The following is a 17,313-nucleotide window of genomic DNA, read 5'->3' as shown; positions in this document are numbered from 1 at the left end:
GACACAGACACCGCTGCTGGTGGCTGCAGTCAGTGGTCTCAAGGTGGTCAGTCCCCCACGTGGCAGATTCTTTTAACTCTGAACTGTTTCTACATACCACCAAGTGCATGTATGTCACACAGCGCACGCAATGCATTAAGTTGGGGTGTAACATAACATACATACAGTACTGTATACCAGGAGTTAGATCGTAAAACTTGTGTTTTCAGTTCAAATACAATAAATGACGCTCATGTGGGAAGCAGACTCACAAAGCTGTAACAGTTTTCACCCTCTTCCTGCTGTCAAAGTCTTTTTACTCTTAACTTTACTGGCAATAAAAAGCTGAATATTCACAACATCCTGCAAACACTGTAACTACCTTCCACCATAAATCTTATGTGCTGGTACCTGCTGACCAATTAATTTCTTTGGTGCTGTCAAGGCAGCCAACACAATAAGTAGAGCTGAATTTAGCTACATAGAATCCCCATCAAGTTGAATATTTATCTGTTAAATATGGCCTCATATATATATATATATATCTATATCGACTTTATTGTTTGATTGAGCAGCCGAAGCATTGCTACCTGAAATCATCAGCTGCCTTCACCATCCCACACAGCCACTGATCACCTTGATTAAATCACCTAGAATGACCTGTTGTTTAGCAATGATAGTACGTTATGACTCTGACTCATAGATCCTGAATTTGGCCTGTTCAAGGAATTGTTTATTTTGGGAGATACACTTGTCTGCTTTCTTGCCAAAAGTTAAATGAGAAGATTAACTCCACTCTTATATCCATCTGCTAAATATAGATCTAGTGGGAGAGGATAATTAACCTAGCTTAGTGTAAAGACTAAAAACAAGGGCAACCGCTAGTCTAGTTCAATCTTAAGTTCTTTAAATATACCTGCCAACACCTGTAAATGTACATGTTGAATCTTGTTTATTCAGTATGTGTAAAAGAAAAATGTTAAACTGATGACGCTATTGATTCACAGGATATTAGGGTGCCCTGAATATTTTTTTTGAGAAAAGCTGCTACGCCCATGCATCTTTTAGCCATGCTGTCAGTTTGAGGTGGGAACCAGGGGCTGGGTTGCCATGTTTAAGAAATTTGAAGAGACCCATGCTAGCTGTTTACCACAACTTTCAAGGTTTACGTTAAGTCAAGCTAATCACACCCTGGCTCTATATTTAACAACTTCTAGAAAATGTGAGGTATGTTGATGGTGAAGAAATGGACAGCCATACAACATAAGAAGAAATATTCAGGGTTACTGATATCTATTTAAAAGAGAAAAGCCTGACCTGGTATATGTGCCTCAGTCTTTGAACAGATGGAGCAGCGTGCATGACAAGAGTGAGAAGATATACTGCCAGGGTGATGCTACAAAACCCGAATATTGTGACGAACCACAGTATTTTCCACAGAGAGGCATTAGTTTGCCCCAAGAGTTGCCTGAGGTGCTGGATCAGGCTGTACAGATGGTAAACTATATCATGGCCCGTTAAGTCTCGCCTCTTATCCCAACTGTGCACTGAGTTCGGAGCTGACCACCAAAGACCACCTTATTCTCCACATAGAGGTACGTTGATTGTCACAGGGGGAAAGTCCTGTTCCGTCTTCATGAGCTTCGGGAAGAGCTTGTGGAGTTTTCTAATGAACACGCTGTCCCACATACGGACAAGCTTGTGGATGACAGGTGGTGAGTTATGTCGGGTTACCTTGCAGACATATTTGGGCATCTCAATGATTTAAACACTAAGCTACAGGGCAGGAATGACAACATCCTGTCATCCACAGACAAGATTCGGGGGTTTATGGGCAAGCTAATGCTATGGCACGAGGCTTTGAAACAGGGCTCCATGGACATGATTCCACTGGCATTAGCTGCACCACAGGTGGCCTGGGAGCTTGCTGTATTTGCCGAGCACATTCAGACTTTAAAAGAGAGGTTTGAGCGATATTTTCCACATGTGGCTGACATTGAGGACTATGACTGGATTGGCAATCCTTTTAATCTGAACTCCTCAACAGAAAAACTGACTTTGAGAGAGAGAGGAGAATACACAGAGCTCCGTATGGACTGCACAATGAGAACCAAATTTTGTGAGCTCCCACTGGATCAGTTCTGGTTGGCTTCTGCAACCCAACCATCTCCCACCACGCTATTGAGCAACGTCTTCTTTACCCCACTACCTACTTGTGTGAATTGGCTTTCTCCACTGTGGTTTACATGAAGAACAACAGGAGGTCACGTCTCTCTGTTGAGCAGGACTGTGAGTGGCAGTCTCTTCAGTACCACCAGGATTAAAAAAATATGCAAGCACGTGTCACACTAGCTTGTAAGTAGGCCATGACATTTACAATCACAAATGTAAGTAACATTTACAATTTCCAACAAAATGTTATTTTCAGCAACAGAATGTTGACAACTTGATACTGTGGTTCTATTAACTGTTTGCATGCAGGTTAAAAATGTCACTCAATGGCAATGCAATTCTTTTTTCTAGACTGTGATAGAATAAAGTTCATCAACTCAAGTGTCAAATCTCTCCTCTTAGCTTGGTCTGTAAAGGGTGGTTAAGTCAGGCCAGATGTGCTCCTCTCACGCACACACGCACACACACACACACACACACACACACACAACACACACACAACACACACACAACACACACACAACACACACACAACACACACACACACACACACACACACACACACACACACACACACAGTCCCTCCTTTTTAATCAAATTACCCTTTTTTTTTTATTTTGCTGCTTTAAATTACTTCTTGCTGCTTTTGAGTAATTTAAAGAAGTTTAAAATTATTTATTTGTTAATGAAACTTTAATGATTAATATAATTGTATAACAAAATGTATTTGGCAATTTTTAAATAAGAATTAACATTTATAAATTGATATGAATGATAACAAGGTTTATGGAGACTATTTTGCATAAATAGGAATACAGGTGTGGCTTGAGGTTTTGGCTGCCCTCGGGTGTGCCTTGGGCAGAAATAGTTTGAAAACCACTGCTCTAGGCCACTGGAGGTCTTTGCAGTGTCATGGTCACTTCAAACAGTGCAACACAATCAAATACTACAAAAAGTCAAACAATTAAGAACACACCTTAAGAATAATTGGTGTTTGGATACTTTTTTTTCCTGGGATTCCATTTCAAGTCAAAACAACACCTTGGAAAGTAAGAGGAGTCTTTGGTACAGAAGTTGTTGAGTTGCTGACATCATCACATCATAAATCAGTTAACACAATTTATATAGAAGCTTTTTATGTGAACTTGTCATTTGGAGTTTGCAAATGACAAAAGTTTATGATCCAGGTACATAAGTTTTAAAATATTTATAGGCCTGTCACACCTGATCCTTTATTTTTGCTTTTTCTTATCATGCAATTAATTGAAGAAGGTGTTTACATGCTCCAAATAAATACAACACACTTTCTTTACCATATTTTTTCCACAAAGCACATTAACACATACACAAAGTTGGAAAAACGACTTCACAACTTGAGAGATGAGACCTTCCGGAGAGCATGTGAATGCACAGTAAAATAATGGGGATAGTATGGGATTTTGGGTCATGTGACATCCCTCGGCCAGCTAATCGAGTGGCCCAGCATTATCTGTGACAAAAGAGTCTGGTGCACGCTCGTCAGAAAGTCAATACCATGATAAACACTGCCCTTCACTTGAGCCCCGGTTCACCACTTTAGCAGCCAATTGCCTCAACAGTCATTACCTAACTAGTAAATCACCACAGCTAGGATACAAGTAAATAACGGAGCCGGTGAATGAATAACTCCACTAAAGAGGTGAGCAGCCGCGACAGGAAACCCTGTATTTTACACAAACTCATTCTAAGTGGAAAGTGAGCATATGTTATAGAAAATGAGCCCGTAAAGCGTTTCTTTTTTTTTTGTATTTTCTTTCTCCCCAATGGCTGTGGCAGAGAGTGTCATTCAAGATGTGGCCTTTCCACACTCATAAAAAACACATAAAACACACATTGTGCTCTCGTAAAGCACTTACAGAGGTGAGATTTATGTGCCTGGGTCTGGATTTCCAAATAGAGACCAATGCTGTCTCTACAATGTTTGTGATTTATGTTGCAAATGTATTGGCATGAATACCAATGTGATTGCTTAAAATTAGTAGATGAGGTCTGATTCGAATGAGCTGTTTGCTGAAGCAGGGATCCCCAGCTCACAGCAACACATTTCTTTAAAAAACACGCAGCACTCATCACCCAGGAGTCCTGTTTCTACCCCCATTGTCATTTTGAGAGGCAACCTTGCTCCTCCCAAAGGCCTGGCTAAATGTGTGTGCCATCATGCATACAGTCATTAAACACTCCTGTGCTCATACAAAACTAAATACTCCATAACTGCAAAGAAAAGACGTCAGTGCAGCCCAGACCTGCTGGTAGAATGAACACAGGTGATTGGCTCTGCTTTAGCTGAGAAAAGACTAAATTCCCTCCACAGCATGAGGTGTCACTTACTTTGCTAATGTGTCTTTAATGTGGCCTGTTACACCCTTGGATGTGGATATCAAAACGTTTAAGTCGACCTGCTCACTGGAGGCAAGAGTGAGTCTTGTAAAATGAATTATTGATGCCGTGCTCTGCCCCCCTCTCTGACGGGGGAACAATGTAACGTGCACTGGCGAATTCATCTGGGCTCTTTAAAATCAAGGTCTCGGTGCTCACTTTCATGTTCTGACGAGGCTTCAGTCTCCGAGCCACAAGGCATTCCTTGATTGCCGGTGATGTCCAAGTCTTTCTGAGAGGCACCGCAGTCCTGTCGGGACAGAGCACGTTATTGTTGGGATACCTGCATAGTTGCATGATTGGTGTCAAATAAACATGGTGCTGAGCTACAGTGCTAGAGGTCTTTTTACCTGTAATTATGGCATGGCTAGCTTTCCACTGTGGGACAGCTGCCAGCTTGCTTTGGCTTTTATGGGGCTTCTGGTCCTTTCTTGTGGTTGTCATGCTGCAATTAAAACTGTCTCCAATCGCTGGGTGGCAAAAGGCGCTGAGACAGACTCTTGTCTCTCACACACAGACACACATACAGTATGCATGTGTACTCATATACAAACGCACTGTGGAGCCACTGGCTGGAGGCGATGGGAAAGCGTATGATATAGGAAAAACATAGTTAATTACATTTGACAGGTATCTATTAAAGTGCATTCTTAGACCTTAAAGGGCCTTCAGACATCTAATGGAAATACACACTCAACTGCTGCCCATGAATAAAAGGGCTTCCAGGCCAAAAGCTTTGGATTCCCCCCCCCCCCCCCCCCCTTATCTCACCGAGATCTCACGTCTGTCAGCGAATAGACAAATCACCACTAATCAAATCCACAAAAGTATAAACCAAGGTTGTATACTGGTATTCATATGCTTTTAAATGAGTTATTCATGCATTCCTCTCACTTTTAAGTGTATGAGTACTTGAATCCCTCCTCCACAGAAGCACCAGCTCTTCTGTTTATTACAAACAATAGAAGTATGATTGTAATCATGGCACTCTTCCCCCATTTTGCAGATAAAGAAAGGATGTACGCGTCGCAGATACACTTGAATCATGACCCGCAGGTGAAATGTCCAGATGCACAAGTGTACCTATCTGCCTGGGACAACAAATGGCAGGGACAGCCGCCTGTCTGCCTGCTCTGTTCATCTGTCTTTCTCTCTCAGCCTGTCTGCCCATTACCTCTCCATCTGGTTTGTGGGTTCAGTCTGTCTGTCTTGCCATTCTTTACTGGTCTTTCATCTAATCTGCCTGAAGACTCTGTCAGATCAGCTGTCTTCAAAATCCAATTTAGCTGCTTGATACAAAATATTCCAGGCAACAAGAAGTGAGACAGACTCATGTTGAAAATCCTCAACGAGTTACACTATGTGTCACAATTGATTACTGCAACAAGTTAGCAAACCATTAGTCTTAATATTCTGTCTTCTACCTTCTTCTAAGTGAATGAATTGAGCAGATCATGTAGAAACTAAAGGGAGAATGAAGGAGTGATTTTTACACATCAAACAGTTAACACTCTCAGTATGAATACAGGGTATGCTTCAGGGTTTTTGGAAGCGATATTAATATGCATAAGAATATATTTTGGAATCTATGAAACTTTTCAGTTACAGGAGGTAAACTCTGGCTCTTGTCCCTCACCCTGACCTCCACAGACTTACCTCCCACCTACATAAAGGGCACCCTGGTTAAATAACATGCCAAGATTCGATCTTTATAATAAAGGAATACCTTGGAATTTAACTTCCGTCACAGCAAAACAGCAGTGAAAGAACTGGCAGGCGTTTACTGTAACCAGGAAGCTTGTGGTGAGGGAAAGGCCATTCGAAGATCTTGAAAACTGCAGAGGTCAGAGTCATTTAGACTTTGTGTGCTCTGTCAAGAATGCCCCTCACACCAAATTTTGCTTTCTGAGATATTTGCCATGTCTTCTTTGGTGTTTTGTTTTGGACAAAAAAATATTGTCTGGTATGAAAAAGTAATGATGCAATGTCAAATGTCAGATGGAAGTGTCAAACTAGGTGGCCGACATGTTTATACACCTGGTCCCTCATGGGCCTAAAGGGAAATATTTGGTGTATCATGTAGTGCTGTCAGACAAATTTGTGCATGCTCTTGGCTGTAGGCATTTTCTCTGAAACCCAGGAAACGTCTGTAATGACTGTTTGCTATCTCGACCTATTCCTTTTGCTTGTTCTGGATAAGGAGTTGTTTGTGAGGTCTGCTGATTGGATACTGAATGATACATGTATTTGTTTCATAATTAGAGATATAGATATTAAGATATTTCAGATAGTTACCACTTATTCCAAGTGGGCGTGCCAGAATATTCCTCTCCCTGATTTACATCTTGGTCTTTACCACTTGCTTTCTTTTGTATTTTCTGTTTCACTAAACACTTTTCTCACTGTCCCACACCCCTGTGTTTCTCCCTGTCCTATCTCCTCGAGGATCTCACACAAAGCCACCAAGACATTATGATGATAGTTTTGTTGCATGCCCTTCTTTGTCTCTGTCCACATTCCTCTAAAATTAAAGATGGCAACAATTATCTTGGTGTCTGATGCCTGAAGTCTTTTGACATCCACCTTGAAGAGCAGGTCTTGTTCCCAGCCTATGGCTATGTTGACGCAGGTTTGTGCTTTGCATCTATTATTGTCCACATCAAGATGGCTAACAAACTAGGAGTGGCCATTTTCTTCTGCAAAGCTGCATTTGCTAACATTTATTGGCATGGTAAGCTGTTTTTCATGCATAGGCCAGCCTTTTGTAGAATGACTGACAGCACAAGTTCTTTATGAATTGTCTGTGAAGATTCTCTGTCATCCAGGTGTCTTCCGGAGTTGTACCTATGAACATGTGTAGGCTACAACTCCTTCAGATTCTTTATGTGTTCGTTGTTGCTGTGGACAGCTTGTTGGCATTCAATCTAAATATTACCACAGGTCAGAGGAAAGGCGGTGTGTGGGCATTTAAATAGGCTGTACATCAAAGCGTGGCAATTTGAGAGTGACATGTGAGTCTGGAAAGTGCTAATAGCCTTCCCCGAGCTGATTCCATCCAACCTCCTGCCAATGTCAGAATCCAGCTGAATTTGCTCTCCAAGATGTTCTTCTGAGGTGAAAGCCAGCAGTCAGTTGTAGCGCCACTGGTAGCCGTTTCCGACGCTTTGGTAGCGTAGCATCAAAGTCACAGGGCACACATATATTCCGCAGGATTAGAGTAGCGTAAAAGGACAGCCCCAGCCCATTCACTGTTGGCACGGCCGCCACAGCCTCGGCACAAGTGAGTTTTTAATGCATTCCATTTAACTTTAATTACTCCAATCTCTGCGAGGGCACACAGGAAGAAAAGGCCCGGGCGTTTGTGCCGAGCAGATTACCCCACTGCCCTGCCAAGTCCGTGGCGCGCTGCATCCTAAGATAGAATTCAAATTCAAATGTGGGCTAAAGAAAGTGCAGCTGTCACCCCTCTGGCCTGCGAAGCCCCAACCGGATCAAAGATGAGCTGTCCTCCTCCCCTGCCCGTGTAAAAATGAGCTGTCCTGGCCGTGCCAGTGTCTCGTCCCCCTGGGGCACCTAATCCTCCTCTCCTGACTCCACACTGACAGTCTGAATAAAGGCATTAAACCCCGCAAAATAATTACCAATTAAAACGGATGGAGAAGTCATCAGGTAGTGACTGAGGGGAGGGGGGTGCAGGCAGAGGCAGCAGAGAGGGATGGAGCTGTGTTGGGTTTCTCTCCTTCCTGCCAAGAACAACCTGTATTTTCTCCTTTATGGGTTATGGTTTTGCAGTTCTGGATGAGTGAGTGACCTTACTGAGTAGTATCAGACCAGGAACAGACTTCTGAAAGGTTCTAGGATGTCGAAGAAAGTTTGTGTGAGGCATCCCAACTGTACGTGAGCCAGGAAATCAGTGCAGAAGTTTTATAAGCCCCAAGAATTAAGAGTAGTTGTTATATCGGATGCTACTTTATCTGGGTTAGCGCTGCTGCTGCACAGACCTGAGATGCTGTGAAAACACAGAGATCACTGGGCATTTGTTTGTGTGTTTTAGCGTATGGAGATGTGCTTGTGTGTTTGCACGTACACGAGAATGCATTCAACGTATGGGGCAGAGGTCAAACCACATGTGGATGTGCAAAATGAGCCTTAACTGTTGTTGTGTGTTTACTGGCTACTGTGCCATAAATGAGCAAGTGTGCACATGTGTGTTTGTACCTGCAGAAGAATGTTATGGGGGTGTTTGCAGACTAGCGTGCCATGAGGCCCGGGGCACTAATCCACCAGCGCCACACTGCCGAATCCAGGTAAAGTGATCCTAAAGCCTTCTTACCCCTCTCCCTCCTCTGTTCTCCCTGCTCCCCTTTGAGCTCTGTCTATTAGCAGTGGCGAAGATCAGACTAGTGAATATCCACTCAAAAGACCAGTCTGGACCAAGGTCCCACATTTTGACAACTTAATCTCCTCTTTGACGGCAGGCAGAAAAGAAGCAACAAAAGGGTTCTGACTTGACCATGTTCTTTTGAACGTCCGTCCTCTGCTATGAGAGACAACCTGTATTCCTGTCCTCTAGCATAACCACAAGACATCACGCCCACTGCCCTATTTTTGGGCTCTCACATGTTTATGATTTCCATGCAACCGACTGACTGAAACTAACTTTCAGAGATATATTATACGCTTGACAGCGTGAATCTAAACATGGGAGGACAGATAGGGACACAACGTGAAATACCAGTTTGATTCACACTGATATTAAGAAGACACTATAAATCAAACTTAGATTCAAATGAATGTTTATCACCCACTGTTTCATAACATTGATTGAGCAAGGTGGCTCATTCCAGTGCCTCAACAAAACTGCTCCTCCATCTAAAACTTGCAAACTCCCCTGATGTTGATCGCTTTTGACCTGAGGGACGCTATGCATCACTGATATAACTTGTCTTTTGGTTTTTGTATTGGTGCCAGAATCACCCTGGGCGAAGTACACTGGGCGTGTATCCTGCTGTGGACATTGCAGCGAGTACGATGCATACATTTGTACGTGTGTGAGAAAAAAGGAGACGGAATTTTTTTGTCTATTCTTTCGAACCCATAATTAGACCTCAAATTAGACTCCCAGCCAAGCACATATTTTCCTTATGCATAGATACTGTACACATAAAACATGTACACTACATTTACTTTCAGCCAAAATTTTAACATGATCCCTTGTGGGTGTTTTCATCTCTCCCTCACTCTCTGTGATTAAGCTCAGGATCAATTTAAATCGACTCTGTTTCATCTCACTTATCATGTTATGGTCAAATTATTATCTTGATTTACAAACAGATCCTCACCTTTGAGGGACCAAGTCGACTCAAAGTTGCAGCTTTTATTCCATTAATTGTAAAGAGCAGCCCCCAGCATTTTAAGGGTAAAATGTTGATCCCCTGAGATAACAACTCTCCTTTATCCAGACCTCATCTTCAATCCCTTTTACAAACTTCAATCAAATATCGTGCGACTCTAATCATGAAGAAAATAAGTTGTCATCACTTAACTACTTGGGGTTATTTATCATAACAGCTTGTCTCGTTTGATAAAAAACATACATATTTTAACATGGAGAAAATACACACTTTCTTTGCTCCACCATTCATTTTGTGGTTTCAGCAGCATGCTGATGACCAGCAGCTTCTGTGAGACTATAAACTTCCAAAATCCTTCGTAATTAGAATAACTTTGTGTAGATGCTGCTGATGTCATTCAAGGCTTCTTTGATAACAGTTTGACAAACAGGCCTGTGAGTGTGTGTCACTGCCACACAAACTGGTGGAGCAGCTTTTGTGACACTGGCATGTTGACATGAGAAAGGATTCACACACCGTGCTGTAAAACTGCACGAGAGGGCCGTACTTTCAAACAGTCATATAATGATCTCCTAAAAATACTCTGAGATCAATCTTAGTTACTGTTTATCCTAATCTACGAGAGGTAGGTAGTTGTAGGTAGGTAGGGAGGTAGGGATGTAGGTAGGTAGATAAGAATGAAGGTTGGTAGTGATAGAGGGAGGTAGGTAGGGAGAGAGGGAGGTCGATTGGTAGGTAGGGAGGGAAGTAGGTAGGTAAATAGGTATAGAGGGAGGAAGGTACGTAAGGAGGGAGGAAGGTAGATATAGAGTGAGGGAGTTAGGTACGTAGGGAGGGAGGGAAGAAGGTAGGTAGGTACGTATAGGTAGGAAAATGTATAGGTAGAAAAACTAAGATAGAAAATTCTTGTGTTAAGCAGCAAGGTATCGGGCACATAACATACTATATATGGTGTAAAAATATAAGAACAAAACTACAATAAATATGAGTATGAAAATAAAGAGATTAAAAGAATAAAAAAGCTGTTAAGATAAAAAAAAATACATTACATGAATGTATATGATGCTAAAATATGTTAAACTGAAGACTGGAAAACTCTATCTCTTTCTTTCCAGTGAAACTTGCTACTAGTGTTTTTTTGGCTTTCGTGTATATATGTGCAATCCTTACAAATATGTTAGCATTACAGGCTTTGAGTCAGTCATCAGCATTTTAATGTTTCAAACATCATCTGAGGCCACTCTCCATTTCCCTCATCCATTAAGTTTTAAAAGAAAGGACACCAAAATCATACGCTCGCAAACACGTCGTTCAATGTGCTTGAAAGTGTCTTTGTTGGAAGATGAGAAAGTCTGTGACATGCTAAGGTCGAAGGACAACTGATAATTAAGGGAGAGCAAGGATTTCTCTTTTCATTAAATGAAACACTCCACATAAAACAAAGAGAAGGCCTTCGGTCGTTGTCAACCATCTTTATTAGAAACCCCACTTTGGTCTTAATGCATTTCTAGTCATTAGCCAGGGCACAATATGTCACAATCCTCTTCAAAAGAGTACATACACATTGTCCAAATAATTGCCCTGTGAAGGACAAACATGGATGTAAAAAGGCATCATTATTCAGGCGCAATCACTCGCAGGGACTTTCAGGCCTTCTTCTTTGCCATTGTTGTAGAAGGCCATCTGATGTCAAAGTGCCTCTTTGCACAAGTGTGAATTAAAGACGGAGATTTGCCAAACAGCAGCGTGAGAGCGCCTGTGCAGACTTAAACACTCAGATCTGCTACGGCAGTGATCATCAGTTGAAGACACGTTGCTATAGGAATCACGGTCTCTGGTCTAATGATACTGTTTCATACTGAGCGTGCGGATGTAAACTTAACACGAAACAATGTTACCGTCAGTTTTGTAGGAATCTGACACCCTTCGCAAAACACCATCCCCCCGGTTGTCAATCAAACGACTGCAGATATGAAATTTGTCCCATTCGCTCTGCTTTTTTAATTAATATGCATAGTTAATGAGCAGTTTTACGCCAGACAGCGGTAAAATGGCAGCTTGCTGCAATAACCAAAATCACCATGCATGGATGACTGACATATTGTTTTGTGTATCATCATTACTCTCACTTTCAAACTTCTATCCATCCATGGAGGATATACACCAGTGACCTCCCCAGCTGTCAGGGGAACTACTGAGGCTGCTGAGATGACTTGTTAGGACGTACTCACTATGTCCAGCTGCTTGACATGACATAACCTCCCCAGACACATTAACTCATTTACAGTACAGTATTTACGTCATGTGTGGTCCTCAAGGATTTTTACCTGCAATCTGTAACTCAGTGGGCCTTAGCAGCGTGCAGTGGATATAACCAAAATCATCATGCATGGCCAATGCACTACATGCTGTTTCTACACTTGACATTTTATATTGTTAAAACATTTTTTTAACTGTTGAGCTTAAGATTTAGATTTGCTGGTAGCCAAACCAGCAGTTTTTCCATTTCCTATATTTGTGGCTGCTGTCAGTAACCTGATTACCTCCGACAAGGATGTTATGTTTTTGCCTGCGTTTGTTTGTTTGTTGGTCTGCAGGGTTCCCATGGAAACTTGGTGGAAGGATACGGTATATGCAAAGGAAGAACCATTAAATTCTGGGATGGATCAGGATCAGGGGACAGATCCAGGATTTTTTTTTCTCTTTCTTAAACATTGCAAGATTTTCAGCATCTTGCTTGATTTCTCAGAGAAATACATATTTCATATTTAGGGGGGTTGGCATTGATAAGTGTGGGCAATTTTGTGCAGATCCAAATAAAAAATATAGATTTAGTGGATTTAAATGTGGCTTCATTGGGCTGTCGGCTTTCTTCAGCTGCTGTGTGGTAACAAATAGGTCTAGAAGCCTGTAACTACCACGGATGTGAAGCTGAGTAACATAATGTGGCCTTAGCTGTAAGCCTTGTTTCATTGACTGTAGGCTTTGGCAGAGATATGCACTTACTGAGGGCAATTTAGTTATGGTAAAGAACTTCTCCTCTGACTCAGCAAGATAGTGAATAAATGTAATGTTGAACTAGTCATTTAATGAAATAGTGAAGTATTGATAAGACTGTTAAAAAGGCCACACGTTCCTTTTTGTTCTCCCTGCTCTGACTTATTCATGCAGGAGGAAGAAATACAAAGGATAAAACATATTTAATTTGATATGATGTTATTAAATACTCAATATTCAATATTATATGTTTTTTTCCTGTAAGAATTTTTATTGGCATCGATTTCACGATTAATTAATTAGCTGCTTCAACCTATAACATATATAGAGTCTAATAATAATAATAATAATAATATGTTGCCAAAAAAATCTGTGCTGCTGATGTTGCAGGATGGGTCAGTCAAGCCTCTAGAAATTGGCTGCGCTTACAGAAACAAGCCCCCCAACTGACTTAATACTAAATAATCTTTTTTAAGTTTTAAAAACTGGGTCTTAAGAAACATCCTAACAGCAAGAGAGCCAGGGCGATTATGCCGATGTTAAGTTTAATACCCACACTCCTGCCAAAACAGGGAAAGCAAGGGTGGAAAAGGGACAGATTTTTTGGCAGCCCTTCATCAAAAGCATAAAGCAGTGGCCACAAGGGGAGACGTAAAGAGATTAGAAGAGCTATTGACATTTCCCCATAGCAAGGAATGGGGTGTCGAGAAGCAGCGGGGATGATAAGGTGTACAGGCATTCAGTACCCCCTCTCATGTTTTATGTATCTGTGATCACAACTGATCGTGAGAGAAATTAATCAATAACAATGCCGCTGGGATGTGTGGATGACACATGCCACTGCCCACCCCCACCCGCCACCTTGTGCTGCCGCCACCTCCTCCTCCTCCTCCTCCTCCTTCTTCAGCACTCCTTGCCACACTCCTCCATTCTCCACCCTCCTCCTTTCTCCTCACCCCATCCATTTTGATTCGGGGGGCCTGTTGTGCACCGCGTCTAGGTGAGGGATTTTTACATCCCCGGCGTGCTTGGAGGAACTCCATATGGCCGGGATCAAAGGTGTTGCTGGGTGCATGGTTCTGCTTGGTTGCCAGCCACCGCCGTTAATTAGAAAACAAGATCAGAGGCGGTATTAAAATCCAATTAAGCCCGTATGAACAGATTGCCAAGTGATGTTCACTAATGCATTACTGAGCACCATGCAAATTTTAGTGGCAGCATTTGGCTTTATGTTATGTGTTTGTGTCATTAAGAGTGTGTGTGTGCGGGAGTGTGTCGCTGCACGTGTCACTTGCTGGCGATCCGAGGCTCTGTGACATTGCCTGATCTTTTCCCTGATACACAGCTCTAATCTCATATAAACAATCAGCTAAAGCTCCGCAGAACAACAAACACCTATCCACACAATAAGATTGGATGATATTGCTTCTTACAATTAAAGCATAATTGAGAACGTTGAATTATTGATCCATTATAATTGAGTTCTCTTCATTTGATTTGTATGAGGAACTAATACAGTGCACGGAAAATCCAGCAGATTTGGATAAATTGCCTCAGAGTATTCGGGTTTGATACAAAGTTTGATACAGCCTTTCCACTCGGTTTCAGTGGCCACTCATAGGAGACAGGAGCTTTCTGTTTAAAACCATTTTAAATGTTGAGATGGCTGTCAGCAGATAAAATTAAACCATGTTAAGGAATTGGATGAGGCACATTAAAATGCGTACATAAAATCATCCCGCACAATAAGTGCCTATTTAGTCCGCGAGTTTCATTCGCCACCGCAGACAGACAGGGCATCTGTACCAAAGACTGACAAGTGGATGCAGCTGGTGGCCTATGGCCTGAAGCATCCACATTATCACAGACGAGGGGCTGTTAATGTTGGGCTGAATGGAGCCCCTTTTGAGATACAAAATAGCATTCTGATTAGAAAGCCAGGAAATACACATGTGAAGTGCCGGAAACCGTCACAATGCAGGGCCACGGCACATTTGGCACCGTCTCAAGCTGCGTTTATAGAGGAGTACGGTTTTAATGAAGGGATGTGCCACTATCAGACACATTCACATCTCTCATACAATGTTTTTCAGGATATGCTCTTCAGGTTTTGGGTTCGATCAGTATTTTCTAATGAGACAAGAAACTGTGGACTTGTAGTTTTAGGTTTACAGAGATGATTTCATTACATTTGTTTGTAGTTAAAATGTTTCCGAGATCTAATGTTTACTCTCCCAGGGGAGCCACATGTCAGACCTCTTTTGGCTTATTGTCCGTGCCAGCACATTAAATCTCTCTGTTGCAGATTTTTTTTTCTTCCTTATGAAAAAACTGTTGAACAATTAAATTAAAGATGAGCAAAAATGATCTGCATCATCTACATTACAGAACTGGGCAGGTCACAGTATTTGACAAACAGTAGATCATTCAGAAGAACAATGAAGTGCTTGTATGTGGATCTAGCTTAGGTATGGTAAATTAGAGTGGGATATAGTTCAGAGCAACAAAAACACAGAGAAAGGAGGATTTGGTTAGGATGAAAATAAAATTGCGTAATGTAATATAGCCGCACCATCAATGGGCAGACAACAATGAGGCAACTGAGTCAGCTTTGATTCACCGGCTGTGGTTGGAGAGTCTAAATAATCTCCTTTCCTTATCACTGTTCACTGACCTCAATGGAAAACATTACAAAGGTCAAGGAATGATGTGAAATCCAACTCTATTTTACGTTCAGCTTCTTTTTTTTTTCAGCTGTGCACACATTCTGAGAAAAGATGTTTCAGTTCAGGGAAAACATTAAACCATCAGTTACTCACAGAAAGTAACAAAATACATTGTATTAATAATAAATACAAACAGGAAAAAGGAATGATGAAATAATATGATATAATAACTAGGTAGCTGTGGATTAATTATGAAAAATCCCCATTTTATCTGTATATTGTTGTGGGAATGGAAAGATAAATGACAGAAGGTGGATATGTACATTTAACATTTGTTTTTTAATTGATGACAAGTCCAAATGATGGCGTTATTAAGATTGAAAAATAAATTCAAAGTAAAACATAACACACCATAATTCAATTTGTCTGTCTCTTTGCTATGCCTCTGAGCAAATATAGGATAATGTTTTTTTTTTAATCAAACTAAAGATAACCTTTATCCTAAACAATTGGGGCATGTTAGCCTCTGTTCTTTTTTTAATTAAATATAGGATGGTTGAATAACACTTTTCTTTTTTAAATCAAACAAGCAAACCTTGGCATGGGCTCCTGAATGAGCAGCAGTGTTGTGCTATTTCTCACTTGAAAAGAACGAGTTCAAAGTTCAGTTCATGCAGATGAAAATGAACTTGTTCACGTTCTTTTCTTTGTTTTTAATTGGGATGATTTAGAAAAACTTACGATCATGTCTTTAGTTATTAATCGATGGTGTCGGATCATGAATCTGTGTCGCTCCGGTCACTTTAACACTGACTCCTGCTGTTCACGTCTCGTCTCGTGTTGTTCCGAGCCCAAAATGTTGACGAGTTATTTTTCCTGATGCAGCCTCATGAACTCTGGAGCGAATCAAACAAACACTAAGTTACTTCATGTACTGATCAGGTCCTGGTTACTACTGAGGAGTGTTTATGAGTTCAAGTGAGAGCAGGTCAGAGTGGAGGAGGACACAGAAACCCCAGCTCAGCTTCTGCTCTGATCATGAAGCAGCTGATCACTGATCAGCTGTGACCAGAGAGAAACTCTGTTTGTTTCCACTGCTCTTCAACAAAATCACTTACCTGCTTCACGTGCACGATCCTCTGCTGATCTCACTGTGTGTCGCGCTGAGCGAGTGGGGTGTGAGTATATGGAGCGCGTCGTTCTGCGCATGCGTTAATGCGTTAATTCCATAAATGAATCACTCCGCGTTTACGCGTTAATTTCGACAGCCCTAATAATAACGTGAGGGTTATACGTTTTTTGCAATCAAGCAATTAAAATAACTTTTACATTAGTATTTAGTTCTGATGATGATATTGTGAACAATAAGTTTAATTCGCTGGTTGTTCACTAGGCAGATGTGACAGAGTAGAAATCAGCGGCTCAGAGCATCATGTGAGGATTTACATCCGTTCCGGATCGTGTCATGAGAATAAAACAGCTGCTCTGTTTTTTTTATATTCATGTGTGACCGTCCAGGTGCAACTACAATGTTAAGTCGCTTTAAATGTTGCTGCTGCAATGAATTGTGGGACGACATTTTCTCCGTTCCTTTCCTAAAGGATGGTGCAGTATTTCCTATGTTAAAGGAGATCAAATATTCAAAAAGCTCTTATTATGGCGGCCGCTGACAATGTTCCGGATCATTTCCCTCAGTTAAGGTTTCTACGCAAAATGGACAATTCAAACGC

The 17,313-nt window shown here is 41.4% G+C and overlaps 1 long non-coding RNA gene across 2 annotated transcripts; it reads right to left on the bottom strand.

Annotated features, from left to right (window-relative positions):
- Positions 1 to 2,820: 2,820 nt before the first annotated feature.
- On the bottom strand, positions 2,821 to 17,216 carry LOC138405633 (uncharacterized). Of its 2 annotated transcripts, none has more exons than XR_011239430.1 (3): positions 16,702 to 17,216; positions 16,325 to 16,479; positions 2,821 to 5,138 (listed from the first exon to the last, which is right to left on the bottom strand). It is a non-coding gene; the product is annotated as an uncharacterized lncRNA (long non-coding RNA). The 2 variants fall into 2 exon arrangements; XR_011239429.1 differs by lacking the exon at positions 2,821 to 5,138 and adding an exon at positions 11,377 to 13,996.
- Between the last annotated feature and the right edge of the window lie 97 nt (positions 17,217 to 17,313).

The sequence above is a fragment of the Paralichthys olivaceus genome, chromosome 19 (genome assembly GCF_024713975.1).
Source record: "Paralichthys olivaceus isolate ysfri-2021 chromosome 19, ASM2471397v2, whole genome shotgun sequence".
Lineage (NCBI taxonomy): Eukaryota > Metazoa > Chordata > Actinopteri > Pleuronectiformes > Paralichthyidae > Paralichthys > Paralichthys olivaceus.
The sequence above is the reverse complement of the archived record's forward strand: the minus strand, read 5'-3'. Positions and strand labels throughout refer to the sequence as shown.